Genomic DNA, 13,429 nt, shown 5'->3' with positions numbered 1-13,429 from the left:
TTTTAACTAAAAATGACAGTGGGCAATAATCATACAATTTAATTATTCCTTTGGGTTCCACATAAAGCTCAAAGAATATAAAATCACCAACCACTGATCTGCTACCTGTGGCAGCTGAAAAATATTATAGTGGAATTTCAGGGGCAAATAGTGAAATGAGCACCTCCAAATTGTTTAGAAAAGGATCTTCAGTCTAAGGAGAAATGACGGCACAGCTTTAAGAATAGATAAAGGACTGCCTGAAGGATCTGTCTAGCTTCCTTAGTTTTTAAAAGTAATACCTTCATTTGCATAGTAATAACCCAATTATTGTAAGATTAGGTGACAGGAATCTCATTATTGCTATTTCCACAAAACAGTCGATATTCTATTCAATATCTTTTAATGTTACACACCTTAAAACATAATTATTCAATATACCCTCATTCATCTTTAATGTAATTTTCTTTTTTGAAAACCTTGCCATAATTGTTAGTTTTTATGGCATACACTAGTGTTTAAACAAGCACTTTTCCCCCGCAGGCTGCTATGAGAACAAGCAAAGCAACCAACAGCCTGGGGGCACTTCTCTTCCCCCCAACCCCCCAAGTTACTAGTAAGTTCACCAAAAGATCAGACTCACACACAGGACTGCTAAAAATCTGTTGTAACGACCTCTGCCCTCTTCCCAACACTATAGTTTCCCCTCCTTTTCTGTCACTTCATGCTCCACAAAAGATGCTTCCATAATGAATTTTGATCTTAAGGCAACTCTGAAAGTGTTAGCAAATACATTCTGTTAAATTTCAAATTGTATGATCTGGGCTCTTTGTGAGTTTTTTTTTGGGGGGGGTGGGGGGGACAGGGTGGCTGTTTCTCCCCGTAGACCACATTGTAATACACATACACACACAAAAAAATCCTTCTGAGACAGCTGACATACTGGGGAGACCATCTGCCTGCCATAGGTTTACCTGCCATAGGCTTTTACAGTTTCAATTACAAGATAATCAGTATGATAAGTGGCTGGTTACCAGATTAACGGTGGAAACAAAGCAAGGAAATAAGGGGGAGAGAGATAGGACTGCCTACATTAAGAGACTGCAGAGCCGTACATGCTATTACTTCAAAATGATATCAGAATTAATGTAGAGTGAAAACAGCAGTTAGACTTTGTCATGGGAGGAAACAACATCAAAGGGCTGTGGTTTGGAATCTGGGGCTAACACTCTTTAACTGTGGCCCTAGGGACTATGTCTTCTTCATGATGTTAACTCTCTCTACTTTGTGAATGAACACTCATTAATCATAGGTATAACAATTAATCTGCAGAAAGAGACACTATGCTTCTTACTCAACACCAACTAAGTTTCCTCAGGATTTCATCGAATCACCAGCAAGATTCATTGGCATTTTCTAAATGACCTACGAAACTTCAACAGGCTTCAGATGCTCCTAAGAGCCCACCTGACTACAAGCTCACCACTGCATACCCAAACCATCAAAACCACACTTCGCTCTTCCCAGGCCTGATCTTTGGAAGAGATTGCAAAGGTGGCCTAACATTACTTGTTTGCATGCTTAATGAATTTTTTGGGGGGCATTGACTGTACTTTGTAATTTTTTTACAACAATCGGGAAACCACCATTCTTTAAAATGAGCGTAGTTGCTGTAGACAATTTTCCCCCAAATAGAAAATGTAAAAGAATATTTCTGATTTAGTAACGCTTTTACTGGAATTAAGTTGGGTGGTTTATGTCTTTCAAGTCACTGGGCTGTTCCACAGAAACTACACATAGCAACAAGGACATGAGTCAGACATTTGGTGCAAACCTCTTACAGAGAAAAATAAACTCACAGGGCACACTGTGAGTCAAGGTCACCAGGTCACAGTCCATAGCTAAGGCAGAATTAGAATTCAGGTCTCCAAACATTTACTGAAGAGCTCTTTCAATTTCCTCTTCCACATCACCTAAATCCCAGACTTCATGGAAAGAATGGCAGCTGCGCTCCATTGATTGAGTGCAGTTATATGTTTAGCCCTCGGTGAGGAACACTACCAAGGAATGGTCAACCGAAAAAAGCAAAAGAACAATAATTAAAGTCATCATTATAGACAAGGCACAGTGGCTCATGCCTGTAATCCCAGCACTTTGGGAGGCCAAGGTGGGTGGATCACTTGAGGATAGGAGGCAGAGGTTGCAGTGAGCCGAGATTGTACCACTGCACTCCAGCCTGGGGGATACAGCAAGACTCTGTCTCAAAAAACAAAACAAAACAAACAAACAAAAAACAAAAAACACTACATGTTCTCACAGGTGGGAACTGAACAATGAGAATACTTGGACACAGGGCGGGGAACATCACACACCGGGGTCTGTTGGGGGGTGGGGGGCTGGGGGAGGGATAGCATTAGGAGAAATACCTAATGTAAATGACAAGTTGATGGGTGCAGCAAACCAACATGGCACATGTATACCTATGTAACAAACCTGCACGTGGTGCACATGTACCCTAGAACTTAAAGTGTAATTTTAAAGTCATAATTACACACTAAGTATCAGACAACATACTGTTTTATATTAAATATAAGAACTCACATTTACCGTTGAAGATGAGGTCTGAGAAATTTAGAAATTGTAGGTCAGGATTCAAAGGCAGATCTGTCTTAAAGAAAAAGCATGGAAGTTGCTGTCATAAGAACAAAGTTTACAGATACAATTTACTTTGCTTTTTTCTCCAGAATCTCATATCTTAGTCTTTGCTGAATACTCTGGACACTGTCCCACAGTACACAGAAAGGCCCAGGACAAGGGTGACTGCAAACAAGTTAGAGTTGCAGTACACTACTGAGTCTCAGGTCATCGTCTCTACGGGCATATTACTTCCCTCTCTCTGGAAAGCCAAAAGCTTTTTCCCGTGTCTTTACCCCTCATTATTTATCTAGTAAACTTTGACTCATGCTGGAAACTCCTGGTCACTCATCACTCTTCAGTTAAGCCTGCCCTACTACCCAGGCACCTTCCAGGAGAGTGGATCTGCTCTCTCTCTCTGCTATTCCTGAACTTTTAAACTATATATTGCTATTAAATGCAATTATTTGTTTACATGCCATCTCACTTGAGGAAGTCACCTTGTGGAATGGGTTCAATTCATCTTAATATCCACAGTACCTATTAGCGATATACCTGAAACAGGTGTTTTATAAATATTCAACCATTATTGAACTAAAGATCCTTGTCAGACCTTAGAGCAATGATTACATTCTATCTGGCGTGGAAAGTTTCTGCTTATGCCTTTTCTGTATAAGAAAGAGTTCTTTGAAAGAACCAGGTCTTATTCCCACCCCCTACCAGCACCAAGAAGAGTGCCTCACAGACACTAAGTGTCCCAGAATTGTTGGTAGATGTAAATTACTTATTTAACAGGGTGGGAGTGTAAATAACTAAAATATTACAAGTTTCTTTAAACCTAGTTGAAGATAAGAGCAAATTTTTCTCTTCTTGAGTCACCTTCAAAGCATGGGATTATAGCACATGAGAGATAGAATAAATGCACTGTAGCTAAAAATTAGATGGCTGAATCCATGGCTAAAATGCTACTTTTCTTCAGGATTAATTGAGTGCAATCTTTTATCTGTTTCTATTCAGCATATGTAGTATATATCGGCTATGCATCTGAGGACAGCTGCCATTCTATTTACAGCATTATCTAAAAATGGCAACATTAAATCCATCTTCCATCTCTTTGAGATCTTTTTCAACCACAGAATCATCTCAGATGTTCTGCTTTTAGAGCAAAATATATGAGGTGTGAATGTGTGTAACAGTAAAAGACTAACAGGCAGAAATCTACGACGGTGGAAATATCTACCAGCGCTTGATAAAACTTTCCTCCTTCCCCTATCTCAAGAAAAGCTAGGGCAAGGAAGCTAGAAAACATCAGGGGGCAAATTAAAAAGGTAGAAAACCCTGCCCTTATACCCCCATTCAGAAGTCTAAGAACCTAAATATTGATTTTTCAGGGCTTTTGTTGCTGACTGTAGAGATTTTGAACCTAGACTGAAAAACAAACAGCAGAGGTGTGTGCTGACAAACCTCCCAAATACTATACTGCATTCCAGATTTTTTTTGGAGAAAGTTAAAATTAATCTTTCAGCTTTTAAGAAGGGAAAAAAGCTGTGACTATGCTAATTATTTATTGTGAGTCTCCATATTCTACATCTTAACACAAATCCAGTGTTCACTGAAGACCGTCCAAAAAAAAAAACAAAAAACAAAAAAAAAACACCTGAGTTTACAGCAAGAACATACAGAAATGACTTTGTTGGCCAGTCTGAACGATCTGGGAAAATGTGGACTCTTTCAATTGCTCTTCTCTTCAAAATTTCAGACTCTACCTCTCCTGTTTCACCAAGCTTCAAGTCCATTTTTAAATTCAATGTGCCAACTAGACATGACAGGAAAAGAGAACAGTCCTTTCACAGCAAAGATCAACTAAACTTGGAAAAAATTAAAAGGCCATTTACATTTCTCTTTTAAAAAGCTAATTTGGCCAGATTCAGTGGCTCATACCTGTAATCCCAGCACTTTGGGAAGCCTAGGCAAGAGGATCGCTTGAGCCCAGGAGTTTGGACCAGTCTGGACCACAGAGCGAGACCCTGTCTCCATAACAAAATTTTAAAATTAGGCATGGTGGCACATGCCTATAGTCCTAGCTACTCGGGAGGCTGAGGTGGGACGATTGTTTGAGCTCCAGCCTGGGCAACAGAGTGAGATTCTGTTTCTAAAAAAGAAAAAAGAAAAAAAAAACAAAAACGCTAATTTCCTCATCATGTTATAGGTATTATAAGTTCAGAAACCATCATTCTACAACAATTTTGCAACTTCAAGGCAGCATAGTGCACCAGTTAATGGATTAAGTATATGGGTGGGTGGAGTCTGACTGAGTTCAAATACCACTTATATCACTTATTAAGTGTGTGATCTTGGGCAAGTTATGTGATCTTGGATAAGATAAATAACCTTTCTGTGCCTTATTGCTGTGGTTGTGAGCAACAGTTCAGTCAGTAGGCACAAAGGTGTTGGAATAGTATGAAATGCTATGTAGTGGGCAATCACCTGTTATTCATTTTTATTAAAATGGTCCTTAACATTTAGTAAGTGCTCATAAATTAAAGATAAAAAATAATTGATTTCAACATTTCTCAGATGTGGATGAGGTGGGGGAAGAAGTATACAGTGAAAGCTTCCATATAAAATAAATTAAAAACAATGATTTACTTGGTGTTGCTTTCTATGCTCTTTTCCCAGAAACACACACACACACACACACACACACACACACCATGAGCACAAAGCCCTCCAACTCAAAACTGAAGTGTTTATAAAAATGGTATGTTTTGTAGATCATTCAATATGTTCTACTCAATATCTAAAGCATAAATACACAAATGTTATTTTGTCAGTACAACTCTAAATTATTCTTATTTGGGTAAACAAATGAAAAAATTAAAGGATTATAAGATAACATCCAATACAACAGGTTACATATATATGTTCATACCCTATATGACCATGTGCCTTTGGCATTTTCATCTATTCCACAGATAAGTCAAGTGAAACTCAAATTACTAGCTATCAAATTTTCAGATATAAAATTTGAATTTTTAAAGGTAAAATTAATGTTATTCCAAAAGGCAAATCCATTAGCACAGTTTTTACCTTGTTTTACTCTAAAACTTATATTACTATCATTCATTAAATTACTTTTGGAAATCTTAGGGTTATAGTTTAAGTACATACCAATAGTCTATTTGAAATGTGAAGTAAAAGTTAAAGATTTCAAACTGGAGAATAGACATGATGCTTCCTTAAAGAAAACCTATTGCATAATTTTTGCAAGATGCCAAAATCATCACATCATTCGTGTTTTTAATCTTTGGTGTCTGCTGACTGGCCAGGCTTCCAGATAATCTGTCTCCAAAGGACTATAAAGCTTTCAATATACAGTTATGAAAGTGGTAAATCCACACTTTTATCACCACTAAGACAAGAAGGTATGTTTTCAAAAACTAGTGTAAAAATTTAACCATGACAAGCTCACACTTAAGAAGATTCTAAATGTATATTTATGATATTTATGATGGTATACATATATATATATAAAATTCATTAAACTTAACAGCATCAATAAAATTGAAATGAATATTCACTCAAAACAGGGAAAAGAAACCACATACACACAAATGTAGTTATGATCTTTTTTGAGAACAACAAGTGTACTTCCTTACAAAAACCCTAGTCCTGGGAATTAGGAGATCGTTTTCTAATTTTTTTTTTCCTTGTTAATGTATGAGCAACTGTATTTCCAGGACTCAAATATTCACTTGGATTATAGAGGTCAATATTGCATATCATTTATTCTCAAGAACGATTCACTAAATAAAACTTTGTACATTTTATCTCCTTTGTAGCCACAAGGAGTAACTTTATTATTCCTACCAAGATACTGGACCAGACAGTAGAGACTTGGTTCTGCCACCAGTCAATTTATGTTACAATTCGGAGCCTCAAATCTACTCATCTTTAAAATTGGAAAGTTGGACTAAATTAAATCTGACGTCTTTTTATTCTTGAAAATTTTATAATTCTATCAACACTGTCCATATTGGAATTTAACCAAAATTCAGCTTTATCGCAAAAGATATGGTCAAAATATGCCCCCCTTCCCATAGAAGAGCGAATATAAAGCAGAAGGGTGTCATATTTTTAAAGAAGACTTCATATTGATTGTTTATTGTAGACCAGGCAGTGTATATGTCTGTCTATATCTATATGTCTATACTGCAAATGACAAAACTGAGGCTCAGAGAGATTAAGGAACATACCCAAGATGAAAGAGAGTAAGTGATAAAACTAAGATTCAAACTCACACCCTTCTGACTATGATGCATGGATGCTTTCCATCCTAGCAACAAGTTTATTGAGAACCATGATACTTGACAGGCAATTCTATTACAACTATCTAGTAAATAGTCCACTGATGCTAAAGTCCCCATCACGCTCTGCATTCCCCTTTTTAGCTTTATTAAGGAAAAATTGATATATAAAAATTGCCACACATTTGATAGATACATCATGAGTTCAGACATATGCATATACCCAAGATATCACCACCACAATCAAGAACTAAACATATCTATCACCTCCAAAAGTTTCCTTGTATTCTTTTGTGTTCTTTTGCTTTTTCGATCAGAACAGTTACCATGAGATCTACCCTCTTAACACAGTTTAAAGTGCGCAATACCACATTGTTAAATGTAGGTAGTAAATTGCACAGTAGTTCTGTAGCACTACACATCTTGCATAGCAGAAACTTCATACCAGTGAGCACATTTCTTATGCAAATTCTACACCCTGCTTGGTACCCAAGAAAGGGAATTGATATCTTTAACAGATAAATAAAATGCAAGCATTTCATGCAAGCTGCTGACACCTGACTAAAAAGGCAAGAATTAAGGTAACATGGTAGTTGACGATGTATTTCTTGATGATAATGGCACCTCTTGAAAATTAGTCAGCAAGATCTACAGGCTTTGGTGACAGTACACAAGCTGAGAAAGGAAACAGAACAAGCATTTTAGAGAGTTTTCCTAACAGGACTTCAGGATCTTCTCTTTCAACCATCAGAGGAAAATTATGCCACTCTTCCCATTTGGCTTAGGGTTTCCTCGCAGCCTCATGGAAGTGTAACCCCACCTCAGGAATTGCAAAGATTGGCAGACTGGGGACACTGGGCAAGCAGGCATGCCCAGCTGACACCTTACTAAATATTTTCTAAATGTCCTTGGTGTATTCTGTTGTGGGTTTTAGCACAGATTGGAGGCCAAAGATCTGGATCTGAATTTTGGTTGTGCCACTTTACTGGTGCTATAAGTTTGGTCACAATAGAAATCTCGCTGTGCTTCACATCCTTGTCCATTACAGATGGATACTTCCAGTAAGCTCATGGAGTTCTTGTGAGGAGTCAAAAAATATCTGTAAACCACTGAGCACAGTGGCTGCCATGTGAAAAGCCCCCAATAAAAGTAACCTCTCATTATTATTATCTCAAAACAATGGGAGAGGAGATGTACATTTATAGTAACCTGCATAATAGGATACTGTCCCTAGTAGCAGTTTTCTGAGGTAGTAGAAAACATTAAAAAGTTACATATAAAATCCAGGATATCAGCCGGGTACAGTGGCTCAAACCTGTAATCCCAGCACTTTGGGAGACCGAGGCGGCGGATCACGAGGTCAGGAGATTGAGACCATCCTGGCCAACATGGTGAAACCCCATCTCTACAAAAAATACAAAACTTAGCTGGGTATGGTGGCACACACCTGTAATCCTAGGTACTTGGGAGGCTGAGGCAGGAGAAAGCTTTGAACCCAGGAGGCGGAGATTGCAGTGAGCCAAGATTGCGCCACTGTACTTCAGCCTGGCAACAGAGCGAGACTGTCTTTAAAAATAAATAAATAAATAAAAAATAAATCCAGGATATGCATGTTTTGTTAAAGGTGTAAAACATACAAACACACACACACACACACACACACACACACACAGAGGGAGTATGATCCAACTCTTATTTTTTAAAAAACAAAACCATTTCTAAAGAAAAGTTTAGAAGGTCTAGATGTATGTAGCAGTGGCTATTTGTGAATACGATTTTATTTGCTTCTTTTTAGCTCACCAGTGACTTCTAAATCTACAGTGATCATGTATTTTTATAACATAAGTATTTTTTATTTTGAATTTTCTTAAAATAAAGACCATATGCATGCTTCAAAAATTAAAATAAAAAACAATCTATATGAAGATAGAATTTTAGCTAGTAAAATATTTAAATGCCCTGACATGATTTTATGGCTTACAGTATAAATAAAAGAGAGCTGAAAATTGAGGTGATCTTCTCAATAGTTAAAATGTTTATATCTTTGTTTTAAGCAAAATAAATGATAAAAGACATACCAGAAATTTCTATAAAAATGAACTGGAAAACTACTAAAATTGGTGTCAGTGGGACTAAAGGAAAAGTAATCTTAAGTGGACCTTTGAACACACTTTTTGAAGCAGTCAGTAAGTGACACTTCCTTTGACAAAAATTGTGGAAGTTAACTTGATAAGAGCACTCACTTGATTAAAGATGAACTATGTTTGTCTTGATTTGGGCACTACAGAGTGGTAAGGACAGACATTTGATTAAAGGTAATGGTATGGTAATTATTATTGAATCCTTTGATGTTGTAAATGTAAAACATGCAAAGAAAACTGAGGGGGAAAAAAATCACAGCAGTGGGAACTAAAGTCTATTTTGTAACTGTAACATTGAAAACATAGCAGCACTCCTCATCATCTTCCTGAACCTTTCTTGAGTGTTGGCAAGACATGAATTGTAAGTTAAAATTTGGAGTGACAGCAGTGAGAAGAGGAGAATGGATAGGGAAAGATCCCAAGGGGAATGTTAATTTGTGATCTGTATGGATCCCAGAATTTGGGATCAACAGGGAAGATCAGAACTCTGACAGTGCCATTGGTGTAGATGAGCAGGGACAGGTGGTCACAGATGCCACGAGAATGAATGGGATGGACCAGAAAGGAACACGTCAAATAGCAAGAGAGCTAGGGTTGTTCTAGGAAAAAGAGACATTAAGGAGAGGTCAGAAATAAAAAGGCCAATGGCAGTGCCTCAGGAAGTAGAAAAGAACCAGGAGAGAGAACGATGTCTCAGAATCAAGAGAGGGGAAAGTTTCCAGAATAAGGTGTGAATCACAGTGTCAAACTCAGAGATACCAAGTCAGATGGTGCTGCAGAGGCCAGATTTGTAGATTGGGAAGTTACCAATGACCTTTACTGGATGAGTACAAACGACATCATGAGTGGCATCATGATCACAATGGGGAAGGGAAGGAAAGAGAGAAACTGAGGAAATGATTTTAGAATACGGATTACTTTCAAGGTATTAGGATATATAAAGAAGAGACTCACAGGGTATGACTTGAATTTGTTTTGAGCTTTGAAAATATCATGGTTTGGTAAGTCCACCTGCGAGAGAAGCTTCTCCCATGGCCTATCAAATTCTCTACTGAAATACAAAAAGCTCAGTTATTACTACCACCAACTCCTGTACACCCTCTACAATCACCAGAAATGACCCCTCCCTTCTCTGTACTCCTAAAATTTTAGTCCGTGATATGATTTGGATTTGTGTTCCCATCCAAATCTCATGTTGAAATGTTATTCCTAGGGCTGGACGTAGGGCCTGGTGGGAGGTGACTGGATCACGGGGGCAGTTTCTCATGGTTTAACACCATTCCCCCTTGGTGCTGTCATCAAGATAGTGAGCTCTCCTGAGATCTGGTTGTTTAAAAGTGTATGATACCTCCCCACTCTCTCCCTTCCTCCTCCACCAGTCATGTAAAGTGCTAGTTCCCCCTTTGCCTTCCGCCATGATTGTAAGTTGCCTGAGGCCTCCCCAAAAGCCAAGTAGATGCTAGCATCATGTTTCCTGTCTAGCCTGCGGAAGCGTGAACCAATTAAACCTGTTTTCTTTATAAACTACCTGTCTTGGGTATTTCTTTATAAGCAGTGCAAGAATGGACTAATACAGTCTGTGTCCCTCAAATACCTAGCAGAGCTATAGTTTTGCTTGCACCCTTTGTCTCCCACTGTCTCATGTAAAAGAATGCCCCTTCCTTTTGGAGAATACATTGCAGATACTTTGAAACCAACCACACTTCTGCCACGAAAGAAAAGAGCACCCCATCTCCTTTGCCACAGGAAGGCCACAGAGCCCAAAGTGAGCCAGTTACAAAAAATTCCCCGGGCCTATGAGGGAAAGAAAAGTATAGAGTTTTCTCTGGAGATATTAGCTAAGAGGTTGGTGTCACCTAGAATGGCTTCCACAGGAAGAAAGCTGCCTGTGCATGAAGCTAATGGAAAGGTGAGCAGAGGGGAGTGATGGGAAAATGAAGACGTACCCCTTTCTGATGGCATTAGCTGGGCCTGAAGTGTAACTCCCTGCATTTCCTAGTACATGAGCCAATAAAGTCCTTATTTTTGAAGTTATTTCAGATTGGGTCACTATCGTTTACAGTAAAAGATTCCTCACTAATACAGTTCACACCTCACTAATTACATGCTTTTAAATATTGCAGCAATCTGCACAAAGGAAATCTCTTTCTACTACTAGATGATACATTTCTTGAAGGCAGGAAAGACATATGCCTAGCACAACGTCCTGCGCATAGTTCAATATGTGTTCAATAAATATTTACAAAAGAAGCAAATGAGCCAAAGAAGTTATTTTGTCATAAAATCGAGACCTAAAATTAAACAACTCGACAAGTGAATGAGAAAATCACAATGAATAATACACAAGCCGTAATATATACCTCATTTTATTGCACTTCACAGATACTGCCGGTTTTTTGTTTCGTTTTGTTTTGTTTTAACAAATTGAAGGTTTGTGACAACTCTGCATCAAGCAAATATATTGACACAATTTTCCCAACAGCATGTACTCATTTTGTTTCTCTGCGTCACATATTTGGTAATTCTCACAATATTTCTAACGTTTTCATTATTATTATGTCTGTTATGGGGGACCAAGATCAGTGATCTTTGATGTTATCGTTGCAAGTGTTCCAGGATGCAACAAAGCAAGCCCATATAAGAAGGCAAACTTAATTGATAAATATCCTGTGTGCTCTCACTGCTCCACTGACCGGCCATTCCCCTTTTCTCTTCCTCTCCTTGGGCCTTTTTATTCCCCAAAACGCAACAGTATTGAAGTCAGGCCAGTTCATAACCCTACAGTGGCTTCTAAGTGTTCAAGTGGAAGGAAGGGTCGCATGTCTCTCACTTTAAATCAAGACCTAAAAACGATTCAGTGTAGTGAGGAAGGCATGTCAAAGCCAAGACAGGCTAAAAGCTAGGCCTCTTATGCCAAACAATTAGTCAAGTTGTAATGCAAAGGAGAAGTTCTTGAAGAGAATTAAAGATGCTACTGCAGTGAATACATGAATGATAAGAAAGTGAAACAGACTTCTGACTGATAAGGAGAAAGTTTGAGTGGTCCGGATAGAAGATCAAACCAGCCACAACATTCCCTTAACCCAAAGCCAGAGCAAGCCATTCCCTTAACCCAAACATTCCCTTAACCCAAACATTCCCTTAACCCAAACCTAGAGCAAGGCTCGAAAGCTCTTCAGTTCTTATGAAGGCTGAGAGAGATGAGGAAGCTGCAGAAGAAAAGTTTAAAACCAGCAGAGGGTGGTTCATGAGCTTGCAGGAAAGAAGCCATCTCCGTAACATAAAAGCGCAAGGTGAAGCAGCCAGTGCTGATGGAGAAGCTGCAGCAATATATCCAGAAGATCTAGCTGAGGAGGGGGGCTACACTACAGAACACATTTTCATTGTAGATAAAAGAGCCTTATATTTGAAGAAGATGCCATCTAGGACTTTCACAGCTAAAGAGGAGACGTCAATGCCTGACTTCAAAGCTTCAAAGAACAGGATGACTCTTGTTTGTTAGGGGTTAATGCACCTGGTGACTTTAAGTGAAAGCCAATACTTACTTACCATTCTGAACATTCCTAGGGCCCTTAAGAATAGTAAATCTACTCTGCCTGAGCAGTAAAAGTGAAACAACAAAGCCTGCATGACAGCACATCTTTTTACAACATGGCTTACTGAATAGTTTAAGCGTGCTGTTGAGACCTACTGCTCAGGAAAAAAGATTCCTTTCAAAATATTAATGCTCATTAACAATGCACTTGGTCACCCAAGGGCTCTGATGGAGATGCTAAAAGAGATGAACATTGTTTTCAAGCCTAATACCATGACATCTATTCTGCAGCCTGTGGATCAAGCAGTAATTTTGACTTTCAAATCTTAATATAAGAAATACAGTTTGTAATAAGCAATGAGGAAATGATTCCCTATTTAATAAATGGTGTTGGGAAAACTTGATAGCCACATGCAGAAAACTGAAACTGGACCCCTCCCTTACACCTTATACAAAAATTAACTTTAGATGGATTAAAGACTTAAACATAAGACCTAAAACCATAAAAATTCTAGAAGAAAACCTAGGCAATACCATTCAGGACGTAGGCATGGGCAAAGACTTCATGTGTAAAACACCAAAAGTAATGGCAACAAAAGCCAAAATTGACAAATGAGATCTAACTAAACTAAAAAACTTCTGCACAGCAAAAGAAACTATCATCAGAGTGAACAGGCAATCTACAGAATGGGAGAAAACTTTTGCAGTCTCTCCATCTCACAAAGGGCTAATATCCAGAATCTACGAAGAACTTAAACAAATTTACAAGAAAAAAACAACCCCATCAAAAAGATGATTTTTTTACAAGAAAAAAACAACCCCATCTCAAAAGA

General features: G+C 38.2%; 1 protein-coding gene across 17 annotated transcripts in view; it reads right to left on the bottom strand.

Moving 5' to 3' along the window:
• LOC105492120 (SRY-box transcription factor 5) overlaps window positions 1-13,429 on the bottom strand; it is a 1,036,234-nt gene that overhangs the window by 897,028 nt on the left and 125,777 nt on the right. Inside the window, exon 1 of one of the 17 annotated variants that reach the window (XM_071070597.1) lies at window positions 2,581-2,889. The exons of the other annotated variants lie outside the window; for them this stretch is intronic. The gene's annotated coding sequence lies outside the window, so the exon portion shown is untranslated. Of the gene's footprint in view, window positions 1-2,580; window positions 2,890-13,429 lie in introns of those variants that run through there. 17 annotated transcript variants of the gene reach the window in all.

The sequence above is a fragment of the Macaca nemestrina genome, chromosome 10 (assembly GCF_043159975.1).
Source record: "Macaca nemestrina isolate mMacNem1 chromosome 10, mMacNem.hap1, whole genome shotgun sequence".
NCBI classification, from domain to species: Eukaryota; Metazoa; Chordata; class Mammalia; order Primates; family Cercopithecidae; genus Macaca; species Macaca nemestrina.
The sequence above is the reverse complement of the archived record's forward strand: the minus strand, read 5'-3'. Positions and strand labels throughout refer to the sequence as shown.